The sequence below is a fragment of the Rhodnius prolixus genome, unplaced genomic scaffold, assembly GCF_049639745.1.
Source record: "Rhodnius prolixus isolate KJV_2025 unplaced genomic scaffold, Rpr scaffold_1, whole genome shotgun sequence".
Classification (NCBI taxonomy): Eukaryota; Metazoa; Arthropoda; class Insecta; order Hemiptera; family Reduviidae; genus Rhodnius; species Rhodnius prolixus.
The window spans coordinates 30,748,958-30,761,796 of NW_027411581.1; the positions used below are offsets into that span (position 1 = coordinate 30,748,958).

At 33.4% G+C, this 12,839-nt stretch overlaps 1 protein-coding gene and 1 long non-coding RNA gene across 3 annotated transcripts in view; both read right to left on the bottom strand.

The window, feature by feature from the left end:
• The window catches only part of LOC141458594 (protein APCDD1-like), a 1,087,769-nt gene that overhangs the window by 545,818 nt on the left and 529,112 nt on the right, over nt 1-12,839 (bottom strand). Inside the window, exon 1 of one of the 2 annotated variants that reach the window (XM_074136842.1) lies at nt 10,684-11,225. The exons of the other annotated variant lie outside the window; for it this stretch is intronic. The gene's annotated coding sequence lies outside the window, so the exon portion shown is untranslated. Of the gene's footprint in view, nt 1-10,683; nt 11,226-12,839 lie in introns of those variants that run through there. 2 annotated transcript variants of the gene reach the window in all.
• Nucleotides 1-12,839, bottom strand: part of LOC141458623 (uncharacterized) — an 81,359-nt gene that overhangs the window by 19,583 nt on the left and 48,937 nt on the right. The window lies entirely within an intron of this gene.

Consider the following 12,839-nt stretch of genomic DNA (forward strand, 5'->3'; position numbering starts at 1 on the left):
GTTCGAATCCCGCGTATGCAGTCATTCTTATTACTTAAAAAATCTTTTTTAAATAAAGTGTAGTTATTGTATATTTTGTGGGTTTTTTCGAAATTCCGCTTTCCTAAAAAGTTATTAGCGATTGTTGTGTTTTAAATGGATCACCCTGTACATATATTCTGTTTGCGGGGTTAATTAACCAGAACATTAGTGAGATTTCAGCCTGTAAAATTGATGTGTTAATCGCATTTAAAAATCACCTGTTGAGCAAAGACGTTGAATTTGTTATAAATTCCAGATTTAATGATCACTATAGATTTGTCAGTCCTCTTGGCTCTAATGAAATGTCTTATCTTCAGATAGAGGGAAATATTGAAAAGATAAGGATTTTAGCGCAGTTGCGCATGATCTCTAAAAAACATCCTAGAATTTTAGTTCGTGATGTGAGATTACAGTTTTTTCCAAATGAATTGTGCGACTTTTGTAACTTTGGTCAAAACGATTTGTATCACTTTTTATTTATATGCCCCGAGTTGAGGACCCACAGATTAAAATTTATCAATAAGTATTTAAAATCACATGATGATTCTGCACTTGATAATTTAACAAACCTGTTAGCCACTAATTCTTCAAGCCAAATCAAAGACATATTTTTATTTTTTCTTAATGCCATTAAATTAAAAAAATAAATAAATAAAAATCATTTCCTGTTTATATATTGTAAAACTAGTATTATGAATTTTTCTGATTGTTAACTCAGTTTTTCACTATTGTCTTTGCTAAATTTACTTTTTGTAATCTGTATTTTATGACACATTGTACGTTATCATTGCCAATGTTCCAACTCCTTTGCCATGAAGATTATTCTTCAGTGCAAATAAATAAATAATAATATTCTGTTTGCGGTGTAAAAACAGTTGAAAGAAAACTGTACTCTGAAAAACAAAAATATTGAAATAAACTATTAATGAATTTAAATTGTTCCTTTAATAAGTTATATTATATTTAGTTAATATTAGGCCACATTATAATTATGTTATTATCGTTAAGTTTAGTTATGACAGTTGTGTTATATTTAAACAACAATTAGTTGTTATTTAATTTAAAAATTGGAATAATTTCAGAAAAAAATGTAGCATTACATTATGGAACTGTATCTATGCACTCCCTAGCGTTAGCGTTAGGCTTCTGGAAAAATAAAAATTGCCTACGAACCAGTGGTAGCATAGTAGGCCCTTCAGTAAAAATGTATCTAAAACAGAAACTATAAAATAGTTTGGTCATAAAAAGTGATACGAGAAAACTTGTATGGTAGTTTGGAGAGAGCATGTGTGGTTGTTAGATAGTAAACACCCCCAAGTGGGCTAACAGAGTTTCCTTGCGTGACACAAATCGTAAAACTGACGATCCAATACCGTAACCAACCTTAATATTATATTCCAAATAATATCGTATATATTTTTCTTTTTTATAAGGGTCTAATGTGTACAAGTAGTTTTTATTAATATAACGAAGAGATAATTTTTATTAGAAATCAAAGAAGTAACAGCAACGACTTCTGAAAACTTGTACTGAAATTCAAGAGTAAAGTGCAAGCTAGCTTTCTTTTAGAACAGAAGTTCAATTGCTTAAAGCAGTCTGCGATTTACTTTACTTTTTTTAAAAAGGTTTTTGCTAAATTGTGTGAGAGTTAGAGAGAGACCTCTTTTCCAAAGAGGTTTCTTGAGGTCTACTTAACTACAGTGAAGAAAGAGAGGTGAAATACAACAATTTAAGTAATATAAATATACCATACGAGGCGTGTTTTTTAAGTAAGTGCTGCGGTCAGCATTTGGCGCATATGCACGCTGTATGCCTACATCTGTTATGGAGAAACCAATCGCTATTACTTAATCATTCCACCGGGTTTACGTTTGTTTGTGAAAATCCTAAATCACCTACCGGATAACCTATTTCTTTTAGAATTGACTTAAATCAATTAACTACATTTCCACCAAAAAGGGTTGCACATGCTTTCTCTAGGGAATCGAACAAATTGTATTTCTATCAGGAACTTAATTGTTTCTATTTAATAACGTCGCTACATCCTCTGCCATTAAGGGTTTCCTTATAGTTAGATATGTGCTGTTTATTTTGAAAGTGGGGGCAAGTCCATTTTTTGTTATTTCGAGATATTTAAGATTTAGCGTTTCAATAAATTTAAAAATATTGGTAAATATTAATAGACATATTTTTTGTATTTTGTGGTATTAGATAATGTAAGTATATAATCAATTGTGTTTATAGTGCTGGCTAAGAAAATAAAGGTTTTATTATAACTAAATGGACTTGCCTCACTTTCAAAATTAATGAATTATTGTAATCGTTGATTTAAATGATAATATTTCAGTCGTATCAGTCTTTTTTTAACAATAAAAACAAAATACTAATCAATAGTTCAACTATTCTTCTTCTTTTTTTGATTTTTTTTTTTAATCATTTTGGTCCGAATTGCCTTCGTATTCAGATTCTGATTCCAAGATTCTTCTTTTATTACCGATTGTCATGGGTCTTATTTCTACAAACGTAAGAATAATAAAATTACTTGCAAATGAGGATTTTATTGAAATGGCGTTATTACCCAGAAAAGTATTTCTATTTTATATTTGTTACCTACCAAATTCACTTTCAGATGCATCAGAGTTATAATTACCGTTGTAATCGGTTTCAGCCATTTTTTTTCTTTTTATAAAATAAACCACAATCCGGTATTAATTTTCAAATAATGAAACTTTTTTTCGTACACCGAGCACAAAATAACACAACTTACTTGATAGCCAATAATATAAGTCGAATGTTATACAATTTACAGTTTTTCAGAGCCAATAGTACTAAAATTTCCTGATGTTGGTGTTATTATCGAAACACAAAATTAAGATGTACTTATTATTATTAAATAATAATAAATTTTATGGAATATTGTACAATCACCGAATACCAATATCAAAGATAGATAGATAAGACATGATGTTTATGTCATCATAAATGACCATCACATTTGCTTCACCATACAGCAACCGGAGTTAAATTTCAACCTAAGATGGACTTGCACCATTTTCAAATTAAACATATTTACAATATTGTTAAGAGCTAAAACTTCCATCTCCCAAATATTAGGATTCTGAATTTTTTTTTGACTCTAAATTGTTTACAGATAAAAAGATCATACTAAGTTTTATCTATAATTACCGTTATCTTCATTTTTTTCAAAAATGGACTTGCCCCACTTTCAAAATAAACGGCTCATATGTATACTTGTGAAGGTAACAAATAAATTATTAGGTTATACTATTCTGTAAAAATAGTTCTTGGTCGCCTAATTACAGATGCACTTACCAGTATTTTAAGAAATAAGACATAATTTAAGGTTTAACATTTTCACTATGTCCACTATTTTCTGAAGAAGATACACCACAGTTGACTGAGAGGACTCTGTGTGGTTTGCAGATATTGGTGCGCTATAAAAATAAGGATTTTGCACAGGCGGTGAAGATCAGATTTGCGCCGATCTCTGGCTGGTTATACGAGAATATTAACTGCCACAAAAGACCTCTCTTTTTTACAGCACCCTCAACTTTATCAAGTCTCTATAGGTGAAGAAAGGGTGATTTCACTTCCCAAAGGGTTTGTTGGGAATTTAGTTTTTCTGCAGTTACAATACAAATGGAGTCGAGCCCCTTAAGACGTTTTTCTGTCTGAATATTGTGTTTTCTGAATTCCCTCAGCTGGTATGGCCGATAATATATTGCTGACAGTGACATTACTTTAACTATTCTAACGAACAACATCATATGTCACATGGCTCGCATCAATATTATTTCGTCCTTTTTTTTCTACTAGAAATGTTACATCGAACCCTAAGAGATGTCCCTTAACAATCGAACAGTACTTTTTCCTTTTTTATCTGTATCGCATCTGTCTGACAAGTTTAGTAAGAGCCTGCCACCGAAATTTCCGCTCGATGGCACAGGCTGTATTTTATTACATTAAACTAGACGGGTCTCTAACTAACTGGCCAATGGCCGGCCATACTCCATCAAATGAATACAGTCAATAATGAAATATGATTGGTATACTGTTTCTCTGCCTGGCCAATACCATAACTCTTCTAACTTTGTATCATCGTTCTTATGAGTAACGAAATTTAGTTTGCTTTCTGTGAAAAAAAGGTGACGTCCTTTATACAAAATGGAAATAGCGTTAACATTGGCGAAAAATTGCAATGCTATTCATAAATTTAATTTAAAAAAATCAATAAAAGAAAGTAATGCTGACTTGCCAATAAGGACCATGATCATGAAAAAAATATCCCATTACTCAGCATCATTATTTTGCTAAAGTAAGAAAATATATTTACAAAAAAAGAAAAAAACTCGAATACAAAAAATGTGTACATGGAATTTTTTTGTGGAAACAGGTTTTCCGTTTGATATCGTTACGGTGATGGTCGTGTATAGCCTGCAGGTACGTAACTCATCCCCACTCTGGTTCTTTTGTTGCACAAATACTTTCTTTGAACTTTCATTATCTACCTCTTCTTCTCTTGTCGTTGTGGGGAAAAAAGAAAATTATTTTTTTTAAAAACGGAGTTAGTAGCTACAGCTTACTTTATACTTGGCAACAATCTACCTCTTTACCTTCATCCATGTGTGGCCTGTAATGACACAAAGTTGACTTACTTTAAAAAGCTATATGACAAAACTTTTTGTTTTACTCGAGACGAATTTCAAGATGATGCGCAACCTAATTTTGCGATAAAGAAACCTCAAGTATCTACTTAAACGTTTAAGTAGACTTATGAAGATATGGATATATATTTCCATAAACTACTTCTTAAATATATGAGCCATTCAGACTGAAGACTCTTTTCAAAGAGTTTCAAACCACCAACGGTTGATCTACAGTATAATTTAGAGCCAGGCTGCTATATAAGAATATCAGTCATTTATTAAAAACCTTTATAGAGTCAATAATCTTAAATAAACTAAAACATCACTTTTACCTTACATTAGTTGATGGTATACCATCTATAGCATTAAAAAGTTGTCATCTTGCTCTGACTCCGATTCAGGCTCATTATTTAATCCTTAACAGAAACTTACAGTTTAAAATGTTAAGTATAAGGGTTGATTAAACGCCAAAAGGTACACAAATCAGCAAGTACCCAACATTTCATTAATTCTTCATTAATATTTAAGTAATTTTACTGCATTAATTTTCATTAATATTTTTTAGAATTTATTAGATGTCACAGACCCTCATGCTGGCCATTTTCGTCTACAAAACATATGTTCAAGTAGCACTGTAGATTGACTGTAATATCTAGTTAAGTATATATAATAATCAAACTGTTAATTACAGGTTAAAAAGAAAAACGTTATAAAAAATAAAAAATATGAGGCTAAAAAATTCAAAACTTTTTTTAAAAAATGCTTACACCAACATACATTAATGATTTTGTTTATTTTATTTATTTATTTTTAAATAAAAATCGTCGGTTTAAGTTCATTCTTCGATTAAAGTAATTGTTATTTTATGTAGTAGTCAAACGTTTATAATAATAGGTAATAATTATCTGGCTTTATCGCAAATAATATAGTTTTCTTCAATTACATTCTCAATCTAGGTATTCATCCCACAATGTTGTATATATGTAATATAAAGTAAATAAGATATACATACTTTTAGGACAGCTAATTATTCCAGTATTTTACTATAAATAAAATTAGGGGGATTAAATTAAATCACAATTGAGAAATGAATAATTGTTGTTGAATAATCTACTTGTTATTAACTGTGAGTTATTTGTGCTCACGAATATTTCGGTAAGACGAATTCAAGACAGTAGCCGACTCTAACTTTGTCTTTTTCTACTTTAACATGCATGAACGTATGATATATGTGATTTATCATAATTATAACAAAAAAATATTATAAATGAAGTGGCCAGCATAAGGGTCTGTGACATCTAATAAATTCTAAAAAATATTAATGAATATTAATGCAGTAAAATTACTTAAATATTAATGAAGAATTAATGAAATGTAGGGTACTTGCTGATTTGTGTACCTTTTGGCGTTTAATCAACCCTTATACTTAACATTTTAAACTGTAAGTTTTTGTTAAGGAGATTTTTGTACCTTTTGGATAGACTTTCCTTTTTGCAAAGTTACATATCTGCTTTACAGATTTTTTTAAATTTGGAATAAGCAATTCTATCATTATAACTTGATAAGGTGTTAAGTCGGAACCGTAACTACCACTGGAGAGATCTTTTTAAAGAATGATTATAGTTGCGGTCCCCCAAACCATCCTTAATAACAATTTTTTTGAAAAAGCGTTTTGAATAACATAGGAAGGTATTTGTACGTAAATAGCAAAATTAAACTGTGATTACAAAATGCCACACAAAAGAAAAACGCGCGGGTCAAAATTGACCCGACGTTACTAGTTGAGGGTTAATCAAATATTAGGGCAAATATGGGAAAAGGCTCGTAGTGTGTTGTCCCATAGGAAGTGGGGGGCGGACCCGGAGGTGTCCCTAATGTTCTACAGGGCCACAATAAGAGCGGTACTGGATTACGGGTGTTTTCTGTACGGTCAGGCCTGCAAGTATGTTATGCAACCCCTTCACGTATTACAAAATAAATGTATCAGATTGTGTCTCGGATTCTTGAACAGCACACCTGTGGACGTAATGTACGCAGAGGCTGGCGAATTACCGCTTGCTTATAGAATAGAAGTACTGTCCGATCGATATGTCTTAAAAAAATTAGCCACGAACCGAATAATTTATAACAAAATAAGCCAATTAAATACCGAAGTCCTCACTCACAAATATTGGACAAAAAAGAAAGGCCCCATTTACACAGAAAGTTTTATTAGAATCTCTACCTTTAGAGATAAGGTATATTCGAATAATAAGTTAGATGTGTACAACTTAAAATACGAACATTTATTGAGCGAATTAAGTGTTAACACTTCCTTCGACTTGATAAAGGTACCGGAAAAGATGAGAACTGCGGCCTTCGAAGATTACATTTCTTCCCATTATCCGGGCTCATATCGTTTATTTACAGATGGGTCCAAAATCAATAATAAAGTCGGAAGTGCTGTGTATGATCCGGTTCGGAACTATTTTACGATAATTAAATTAGAAGATGAGGCGTCCATCTATACAGCGGAGCTAATTGCTATTTTAACGGCTTTAAAATATATTTATTCGTTGTCGGAGAAAAAATATAGCATTATTAGTGACAGCCAGAGTGCGTTGTGTAAATTATCACATATACACAACCAGTCTACAGGAATGAATCACATTATCGCAGAGATTGTAGAAACTATTGCCATTCTTAAAGAGAAGGGAGTCTGCATTAATTTTTTGTGGGTAAGAGGTCATTGTGGTATAAAAGAGAATGAAATTGTTGATACACTTGCAAAGGAAGCCACCAATAGTGGGGAAATGGCTAATTATAAATTACCACACACCGATATCAAGCGTATAATTGCAAAAGCAGCACTACAAAAATGGCAGACAGATTACAATAATGGTGATAAAGGTAGATTCTATAAAACTATGGCAGATCAGTTACCTAGACAACCATGGTTTAAGGGAACTGGCACTAATAAATGGGTTGTTACGACAATAAGCAGGCTGAGAGCGAACCACGCGGTGTGCGGATCGTATCTACACAGGATCAACAAAAGGTCCTCTCCTCTTTGCGTGGATTGCAATGAGGAGGAAGATTTCAAACATGTAATAATGATATGTCCACGTTGTGTGGTAGAAAGGAAACGAATGTTTGACGATATATACAGGTATTTAGATGCACCATTTCGCTACGAAGACATTATATTCTCCACCAACAGTTATGTGCTTAAGTCGATAGCAGAGCTAGCAATGAAATATGAATGTATTTAGAAGCTATAGCCGAATTAGAATGAATGGAACAAAATGCTTAGAGAAGGATTACGTGATTTTAATTTTGGTTAAGCGAGAAGGATGGCAGGAGCACAGAGTGCTGCTCCATCCATTAGCAGTAGTTTATGTAAATAGCGGTATATAGTAGAATGATGAATGTGTGAAGCGAATGTAATTGTAGGTAAGAACGGAGAGTAAGTGATATTCTAGTGATAAGCACCTAGACGATGCTGGCTGTATGGCGGAAGCCAATGCCAAAAAAAGAAAACAAAAAAAAAAAAAAATATTCTCGAATGAAATCAAAATAAGTCTCTTCTGTATTTTAAGTATGAATATGGGCTCAATCAACTAATCCATTAAAACTGTTTCTGTAGTTTTGCTGGGCGCTGGTTAGATAAACTAGCAAAATTTAAAAAAAAATTAAACTTTACATCAGAAAAGCAAGTTCATTTATTTAAAAAAAATGAGTTCGAAAAAGGAGGGAGGAAAGGTGATAATTAATTTGGGAACATCAACAAATTTTTTTTTATTTTTTTGTATTTTGATTGATTCGTCCACCTGTTTGTTGACTTTTTAGATCATTAATTTGTTTAATCCAAAATTTACTGAAGATGGAAAATTGGATAGAGATTGTATCATCATACATTATGCGATATTTATCTCTTTATAAACAAGTCATAAAAGCGTAAATGAATTTTCTGTAAATAAACCAGAAGTTAATCGAAGGAAATCCACTGTGCTAATGTTAACGTAATTACCTTCGATGTGGAAAAGTTAGCGTATAAAGAGCAACAAGCAAGGGGACCAGAGCGATAAGAGGTGGTGTAATACATCAGCGTTTCTCAGTCTAACTTAAAACATGCTCATCATACTAACCTCCTCTACTAGGTAAGCTCATTTGAATAAAGTTCGCTTTCTATATTTATACTGAGAGTTCTTACTAAACTAACATTTACCTTCTGCAGTCGCTTTAAAAACTGCTTCATATTGCGGGACTTTTTTTACCCTTTTACATCGCAATTAATTTCTAAGATTTAATACTTTTTAATAACGCAGTTGAGAATAGTTTTTTGCCCTGCAAAAATCTCATGCAATACTACTTCATTATGGTCTACTTTCTGAGAAAGACAATTAATCATTAAATGATAACGCCAAGGACAACGATTACTCATTTGGATTAGTCTGTAAGGGATAGTAACCAAATCCAAACCCAACGCTGAAGGGAGGGAAGAAATCAAGATACTCTTGGTATCTCTCTAAAATTAAACTTCGTTCATTGATTGTAGCTTCATTCATTAGATTTCCTCTTCAAAACTTTTTTTGCAGAATTACTTTTAAAATTGATCTAAAATTATGAATAGATTGCTCCAGTAGTAGCGTACTAAACTCATGCGCAGGAGTGTGCAGGGAAAGTTGCCCTTCAATTTTCCTTTTCCAAGGTGCATCTACTATTTCTGGAGATGGAAAGTGTTGTTCGTAACGAGAGCGCACTGTACGAAGCCCTGCAGTTCACATCCCGGTTATGGGCAATGATGTTGCAAGCAACGATAGTACCACTACTCTTTAACAAAAACTTACAGTTTAAAATGTTAAGTATAAGGGTTGATTAAACGCCAAAAGGTACACAAATCAGCAAGCAATGACTTGCCTAATGACCAGGCCGCCAGAACTGTGGCAATTAAAACTGACAGTATGGTGACATTGGATTGTTTAAAGAATGCAGGTAACCATCATATACTCTATGAAAGTGCGCGAAAGGTCTTATCAGCGCTTCTTCTTCGGGGATGGATTATTCACTTTTGCTGGGTTGCTGCACATAAAGGCACAGTTGGAAATGAGATGGCCGACAAATTAGCGAAGGCTGCCTCCAGGAACATGGATTTGGATTGTACATATATTAAAATTCCGCGCTCAACTATAATCTCGAATTTAAGTGCTGAAAGTGTTAGTGAGTGGCAAGCGAGCGAGAAGGGAAGCACCACTAAACTCTTCTTCCCTACCATCTATGACCGACTGAAAGTGAGCCAGCTACCGCTCGGCTTTAAGTTAAAGCAGGTGCTGCTGAGTGGCCATGGCAAGTTCCGGTAATAACTTCATCGCTTCCGCATTATTAGTGACCCCAGCTGCCAGTGTGGAGATTTATCGAGTCAGACGGTCACCCATATTATTTTTGATTGCAGGCTGCTTGAAAATTTTCGCCTTCATTTAATTCTGGCTATTTTGGTAAATAACTTGGAATTGAATCACTTGTCACTGCTGCATACCGAAATTCTACCGTTATTTGTGAAATTAGTAAGAAACATCAATTTTGATAAATTGTAAATTAAGTCAATCGACCCAAAAGTGAATTAACATTTTCATTTTATTATTTAATTAATTTTACTAATTTAATTATTTTATTTAATTATATTAATTTCAATTGGCGCTAATGGCCACAGACGTCGATGCGCCAGGAAAAAAAAAATTTCAATTGTATTTCGGTTCATTCTGTAATTGTTTCAAGTTTCTATATATTTTTGTATTATTTCAATTTAATTTAGCTACTTTTATCATTTGATTTTTTTAAGTATAGTTTTCTAATTTCATTATTTATCTTTCTTTTCTCTATTTTGATTATTATGATTTTAATATTTGTTTGATCTTTGCAAACAAACGCGGTAAGTGGACTGTATAGAATAGGGTGTAGTTCGTTAAGCGGGCAATCAAATGAAATTATACAAATATAATTAAATTATAAGGCTTACCTTGCAAGATGTGGACACTGGCGTGACACAGCTCTAAGGAAATGGCAACCCCAAAGGGAAAAGAGAGTCGACTCCCCCACCCCCCGGCACCAGATACCTTTATGAGCGTAGATTATGTCCTCTTGACTAAAGGCGAGCTGATTGAAGGCCAAATAGGCGTAATATTCTTTTATAGCGGTGAACATGCGGTGTAGCGAGAATAGCGGAAAACATGCGGTGTAGCGAGAATAGCGGAAAACTGCGTACCCGTGAACATGCGGTGTAACGAATGGAAGTGAACACGGGATAACACTTGAAATTGCGGTGTAACAGAGAGAGTAGTAAACTGAACACTCGTACAGGTGCGGTGAACGTGCGGTGTAGCGAGAATAGCGGAAAACGGAAAACACTTCCGTACGAGCGCCAGAGAACAAGCGTTACGAACAGACTGCGGTAAACGACGAAGAGAGATTCACTCACCTACTCATACACATACAGAGGGACGACTGCACAGAGCAACGAGCAGCCGAGAACTGTCGTAAACACGACAACAGCCGAAGTCGATGCGTGCGATGCGGTTAGCATACATTTGACGGCAAAAAGGAGTAGGAATGAGCTTGAACAATATTCTTTATTTTATTATCATTAAGTATTATCTTCTTATATCATTTAATTTAATATTATTATTCTGTTAGTATTATCAAATATTAGGTACCTACTATTATATTCTAAATTATTATTTGATTATTGATGTTAAATGTTGTATACCAGCATGTATTATTATACATTGTATGGAGCATGCAGAAATAAAAGTTTGAAAAAAAAAAAAAAAAAGAGCAAGATAAAAGTTAAAATCCGTGTAACCAATATCTTTTCTTGTTGATACTGGCAAATTTTACAAATTAGAATTAATTTGTAATATAAAATCTATATTTTATATAGATTTTTTTACATCCACGACACCTAATTGGTAGTTGGACGTTAAGCCCCGCCTGAAAAAATAGGCGATTACTTTACTTTACTTTTACTTTATAGATTTTTTTATATAATGTTAGATTATTCATATAAGAAGGCAAAACTAAACGACATAAGGCCTGAACGTAAAGAGGTCAGTCGCTAAAAAACTATATTATCTCCACTCAAGAACTCGAAGGTTTTTGAAGAGTTTCTATGTGTAAATCTTATATCAAGAATTTCGTTCGTGATTGGTGCAGGCCTTAAATTACAAGAGGAAAGATATTCAGAATGACCAATGAAAGTATTCTATACTTTCCTTCTAAATTTACTTACAGGATTCTCTCCTTCATCTAACTTACAAATATTATTCCAAAACTATAAGACACCAAATGGAATTCACTGAGAAAACACATGCACAAACTTGAATGTACCACGACAGTTTTACGAATAAAGTAACACGACAAAATTGAAATAGACATTATAACAACAAAAATGACAGTTTTGTGTTTAACCCTCTGCCCACAAGGTAAATCATCGTTCACTTTCTCACAAGGTGCGGTCGGATCCGACCCAGCTCTTACATTTCTGTGAACTGCGCACGTGATACCGTTTTGGCACCAAAATGTACTCAGGTATCCTTTCTCCCAATATCGATAAACACGTTCAGTAGGTAGGTTATGATTTAAGTATTCTTTTAACTGAGTTCTAATATCATTTTGACAAAATTTTGTCTCTTGGGGTCGGATCCGACCCAGCTCTTACATTTCTGTGAACTGCGCACGTGATACCGTTTTGGCGCCAAAATGTACTCAGGTATCCTTTCTCCCAATATCGATAAACACGTTCAGAAGGTAGGTTATGATTTAAGTATTCTTTTAACTGAGTTCTAATATCATTTTGACAAAATTTTGTCTCTTGGGGTCGGATCCGACCCAGCTCTTACATTTCTGTGAACTGCGCACGTGATACCGTTTTGGCGCCAAAATGTACTCAGGTATCCTTTCTCCCAATATCGATAAACACGTTCAGTAGGTAGGTTATGATTTAAGTATTCTTTTAACTGAGTTCTAATATCATTTTGACAAAATTTTGTCTCTTGGGGTCGGATCCGACCCAGCTCTTACATTTCTGTGAACTGCGCACGTGATACCGTTTTGGCGCCAAAATGTACTCAGGTATCCTTTCTCCCAATATCGATAAACACGTTCAGAAGGTAGGTT